This window comes from Alexandromys fortis, unplaced genomic scaffold, assembly GCF_014885135.2.
Source record: "Alexandromys fortis isolate MF-2015 unplaced genomic scaffold, M_Fortis_MF-2015_v1.1 scaffold_36, whole genome shotgun sequence".
NCBI lineage: Eukaryota > Metazoa > Chordata > Mammalia > Rodentia > Cricetidae > Alexandromys > Alexandromys fortis.
Genome location: NW_026067915.1, coordinates 6,153,074 through 6,159,073, shown reverse-complemented (window position 1 = coordinate 6,159,073; position 6,000 = coordinate 6,153,074). Strand labels below are relative to the sequence as shown.

Sequence of the window (6,000 nt, the reverse complement as noted above, 5' to 3'; positions counted from 1 at the left end):
CCCCCCCTCCTCCTCCTCCTCCCCCTCCTCCTCCTCCTCCTCCTCCTCCTTCTTCTTCTCTAGAAACCAAGTTGATCCTCAATGTAGCAGAAACTGTATTGTGTATGTTGGGTGCCTTATCTAACCATCTTTTTGTGAACTAGAGATGATACCCAGGCATCATTAGCAGGTCATGGCAGATAAATAGTCGAACTAAAAGTCAGTTTTGCTGTAAAATGTCAAGCAACAGTCAAAGTGTATCCTTCAAATTTCAGTTATCTGCCAGTCTTATTTATGGAATTTGCCTCAACAATACATTTTAAAACATTGTATGATCTTTTCAGATGTGAAGGTTTTAAATCTTTTTAGACTCATCAAATAGTACCGATGAATTTGTAGGAATAGACTCTTGCAAAGTGGGTGGTCATGGCATGCTCGCTGCGGGAGTGAGCAGAACACCCAGGAACACCCATCTTGAGTGATAGTGATAATCATAGGGCACAGCAAGACTTGGTGGTCCGGGGATGTCATTGCTTACGTGTGCTATCTGTGGCCTGATAGTGCAAAAAAGTAATCAGATTTCCCTGCAACTGGCCTTGTATCTGCTGAAACACACACTTGGTAGCACAGATGTGACTAAATCAGCATGACTCCCAGCCATCTCTGTCCTGAGATGACGATGAAATATCACATAATGTTTAGTAAGCGGTCTGAAGCTGCTGACTGGCAGCTGCTGAGCATGTACACTTGCATTGCTAGCATCTTCCCTCCTCCCCGTCTCTCTCCTTCCTCTCTCTTTCTCTCCTTCCTGTATTTCCTGTCCCACTGCTTGTTAGCATATTGTTGGCTTATTACATAAAGGATGTAATTATAAAACAATACCATCAACGATGCCCACTGTGGGGCTGTTCTGTATGCAAATAATTGGAATCTGGTTGACTTGATTTTTTATTCTTGTTTTTCTATTTTGTTATTTTAGTTTTATTATACAGGGTTACATAAGGCTATTCCCATGTCAGTATAAAATATGCTCCGAGCACATTCCCCCAATGTTTTTGATGTGCTTAAGATTATTTAGTGATAGTTAAGAATAAATGAACTTAAAAACAACCTCCAAAGAGAGGATTGCCATTTTCCATCTGTCACTATTTATAGAGTTGTTCAACAGGGCTACATATATGGATGTTACTGAATCTATGGATCTGAAATTTTATTTTTTGTGATTCAGATGAAAAATGATGGTCTCACTAAATCATTATATTGTATCCAATCATTATAAGCTTCCTATGTATATGCAATGCTAATTTTACGTTTTAATTCACTTTATTCATGTAATAGCACTAAACTAAAGTAAGTCCTAAGCTCAGAGAACAGTTAACTGTGAGTGATAAAAACTTACGATGTCATAGCTGCAAGGCAGGTGGCTATACAGAGTCACTGTCTTCACTGAATGACAGACCATGACAAGCTGCTTGACGTCTCTGAGCCTTGTTTCTTCATCTGTAAGACAGTAACAAGGAAGGGACTGTCACTGCTTGTTTTTTAGGGTGTGCACACTGGAAACTAATGAGCACAAGAAGCTTCTGTAACATTATCATCTGTGGTAATAATTAAATATAGGCATAAGGGCGCAGCCAGCAGACAGGGTTTTTAAAATGTAACAATCACATATGTTGGCAAGGATGCAGAGCAACTCGACATTTGTCACATTATTTGTGGGGTGTCCACTGGTAGAAATGCTTTGGGGAAATGTGTGATCGTGTTTGCTAGACTAAGCATACAAATAGGGGTTCTAGTCCTTGGGGGGATCAATGATGAATTGAATACAGACCAAAAGAATCATAGTGAATATACAGTAGACAGACCTGTACTCATGCTCTCTCTGATGCCAACACATGATCAAGTTGTGCAATCATCAAAGATACCCATCACTGGGGTGGATGGGTAAAGAAAACTTAGGATCTATATACACGGTGGGGCTTACTCAGGCATAGTGAAGAACCATGTGTCATTTGCAGGAAACTGGATGGAGTCAGAGATAATCAAATCAGGCGACACCAGACTTAGAGAAATGCCAGGTGTTTTCTCCCACATGTAGAATCTAGATTTTTATAAAAGGACATGGAAGTAGGAGGAGCCTATTGAGGAGATCAGTGGGAGGGGAAGGGGCTGAAAGGGATAAGAATGATCAAAGTCTACAAGATGCAGGTGTGGAAATGTCATAATGAAATGCATTCTTCTGAATAAATGATATGGAGTGACACAAATATCAAAAGAGGAGAGATGAGGCCTGATCATATAGATAAAAAATGACTGTAGATGTCTTTTTTGTAATGACTAATGCACTCTTAAATCTTTGTCTACAATGGAATGATTAAATAAACTGTATCATTAGATAGTGAAATATTAGCCTATAATAAAAATAACACATCAGCAATAATGTATGATCTGAATGACTCTCCAATATACAATGTAGGATGAAAGAAGATGGATGTAGGTGGGTGCACACTATTGTGTGATTGTTCAAATCTAAGTTCAAACTAAGATGCATTCAACTGATGGTGAGTCACAATAGAGAGTGCCCTTGGGAATGTACTGTAAGTGACTCAAAGAAAGGATGTAGGATGTTGAAATTGTTCTGTATGGAGATTAGGGTTGAGGACTACCTGGGTGATATATACAAATATATTAAGCTCAGGATTTATGCACTTCAGGGTACATTACAGCAAATGGTAAGACTGTCAAGAAGAGTAGATGTATACTCTATAGGAGATCAGAAGAGGTATTTCATTTGGTATGCTCAAGAAGGCTTCTTGAGAGAAATGGTGTTTTATTTGCCCAAGGGTAGGCTTTGAGTGTGGTGAAAGATGGCCCAGGGGCTTTCCGGGTTTAAGAAACAGTGAGGAGAGACACAGAGGTTGGAAAACAATCCAGGTCGAGTGAATGGCAAGTGGTTCTGTTGCGAAGGCTTTTGAGGTGAGGGTTTGGATGGAGAAGTGGGTAGAGAGAAGTGGAGCCAAGAGGGGCCTTATGTAGCTTGGACAGTGGATGTGGTTAAGAGGCTTTAGTGATGCTGTGTGGCCAGAGCTTGCTTCAGTGAGATCAGATGATAACTTGTGGAAGAGAGGTGGGTGAGGGACACAGAGAGTGAGAGACAGAGACAGACAGAGAGACAGATACACAGAGAAGGAGATAGAGAACTGAGTTATGAATAATAAACATCTTATATTTTCCATATGTGAGGTTATTGTAACATGAGGGGCTGGCTATGAGACCTGAGGCAAAGGGGAAGCAGTAGAGATTTGGGGAGGATTATAAAGAGCTTGGTGAGCTGCAATGACTGAACTTGAAGTAGGTATTTTAACCTATGACAGAAAGGGCAAAGATAAGGGTTAGAGTGGTTGGACCTACTCATCTTTCATTCTGGAGGGTCCCCAGAACTGGAGGTGGTTATCAAGGATGAAATTGAGGTCTGGGGTCTAGGAAGGTGAGAGCAAAAACAGGTTGGACACAATTGTGCTGAGATTGTGACCATTGCAGGTAAAATATGGAGAGTGGAGGGGTGAGAGAAGGGAGTTTGAAGTGAGCCTTGGGGAAGCACCAGCGCTTGGATTTGTTTTGATTCCTATACTATTAAATTCCTGAAACCAATACTATGGTATAGTTTGCTTAGAAAGTGCATTGGTTTGAATGAGAACGACCCTCACAGCCTTATATATTTGAATGCTTGGTTCCCAATTGGTGGAATTGTTTGAGAAGGATTGTTGGGTGTGTCTTTGTTGGAGGAGTTTGTGGGAGTGAGCTCTGAGGTTTCAAAAGCCCACACTATTCCCAGTTAACTCTCTCTGCTTCATAACTGTGTTTTAAGATGTGAGTTCTCAACTACTGATCCAGCATCATCCTCATCTGTCTGCTTCCATGCTCCCCCATTATGATGGTCATGGACTCTAACCCCATGGAACCGTGATTCCCCATTAAATGCTTTCTTTTATAAGTTGTATTGGTCATGGTATCTTATCACAGCAATAGGAAAGTCACTCTGACAGGAGGTGAGTCAGGAAGCAGAAACCAATGTGTAGGGAGAAAAGAGAGGGAAGAGAAGAGCATCCAGTGCACACCTGAGCTGCTGGGGCCATTGTTGAATGGACACAGAAGCACCAGGGCATGGTTGAGCTGCTGGGGTGGGTGGCCAGAGGGGCACAGTGGCACCAGTACACAGCTGAGCTGCTGGGCAAGGCAGTCAGAGCAACATAGAGGCAGGACTCTTTCATGCTTGGTTTAGGTTTTGGATTCCTCTTTGTGCATTTTTTCCAAGAAATTGTTCACAAATTCTTGACTACGTATAGCTCTTATTTTATAACATTATTTATCAATTCCCTCTTGAATTATTTTATAGTTTGGAACTTTTGATTTGAATTCGAAAGACAAATAGCTCCATCTGAATTCAGTCTCCAGAGGGCTTTGATTTTTTTGGTTTTTGGCTATTCTGGTGAGCTGAACTGATGGAGGAGGGTCATCTGTTTATGTGTTACTTTCATTGGTTAATAAAGAAACTGTCTTGGCTCTTTGATAGGACAGAAAATTAGGTAGGTGGAGTAAACAGAACAGGATGCTGGGTAGAAGGCAGTGAGGCAGCCCCCATGGGGTCAGTTGCCATGCCTCTCCTCTCTGAGACTGACTCAGGTTAAGATCTTTCCCAGTAAGCCACCACCTCATGGTGCTACACAGATTACTAAAGATGGGTTAAAGCAAGATGTGAGAATTAACCAATAAGAGGTTGAAGCTAATGGGCCAGGCAGTGTTTAAAAGAATACAGTTTCCGTGTAATTACTTCAGGTAAAGCTAGCCGAGAGCTGGGCCACAGCCCGCCACTCCCATCACTACACTGAACACAGGGCCCTGCTAGACAAGTACTCTACTACTGAGCTATATTCTTAGCCCTTAGAATAGTTTTTGTTTGTCAGAGATTAGGTTTCCATGTATAGCCCAGGCTAGCCTCAAACCTCCATTCCTAAGTGCTGGAATTACAGACATGTGACATTGTACCTGTCTTCAGTTTGGCTTTTAAATGAAGCAATGCTGTGTAATTTTTCCAGTTCATTAATAGATACTACACTCTTTTCCACAGGCCCAAGACATATTTACTTTAGAAAATAAACTTGTCTGTTTTAAAAATGGGTAAAATCCCAAAGGATTTTTTCTAAAATAAACAACTAAAAATGTAATGTTAGAAGCCAAGAATATTCATAGTCCAGTAAAAGCTGCTTTGGGACAATGGTTCTCAAGCTTATTCATACTGAAGGTAGTTGGGCTACTTATGTTTCTTATCAGTAGCTGAGGGACGTGGGAGATCCTGCAAGTCCTCTCTATGTGCCTGCTCATTGCTAGCTCCTAACTAGACCTTGCTCTAACTCCAAGGAACAGCTCCTAACTAGACCTTGCTCTGCTCCTGCCTGAGGAAGGCATGGGGGAGTCAGGACAGCATTCATCACTCCTCAGACACAGTGACTGCCTGCTCATGTCCAGTGACCACAGCAAGTCACATGGCCAAGCCCAGTGGCAAAGAGGTGGAGATGCCCTTACCTCCCCAAAGTAGTACTCCTTACAAGACAGAAAACACTTGGATATTTAGGAACAAGAACACAGCACATACATACACAATATTTTTCTCAGATTTGAACTTACTACTTTCCAACTAAAATAGGTCTATGGAAATTATTCCAGCTTCACACATGTTCTGTAGCATCTATTAGTGTGTTTTGAAAAGTACACAGATTGCTTACATGTTAATCTGGAGGATCACATTGGAAACAGCGCACACATGTGAGAGGGTAGGCTTTAGGCCTTTGTTTCCAATGTCTTGCAAAATAACTCAGTGCAAATATTGGTTAATTTTATGTCCACTGGAGTGAACAATGGGATGCCCAATTTAAAATGCTGCTTCTGGGAGGTCTCTGAGAATCTGTCCGTGTGAGACTGGCCCTTGAATTAGTAAAGAAGGTTTCCTCCCCGTTGTGCGTG

At 41.5% G+C, this 6,000-nt stretch overlaps 1 protein-coding gene across 1 annotated transcript in view; it reads left to right on the top strand.

Moving 5' to 3' along the window:
* Nek11 (NIMA related kinase 11) overlaps positions 1-6,000 on the top strand; it is a 203,760-nt gene that overhangs the window by 64,950 nt on the left and 132,810 nt on the right. The window lies entirely within an intron of this gene.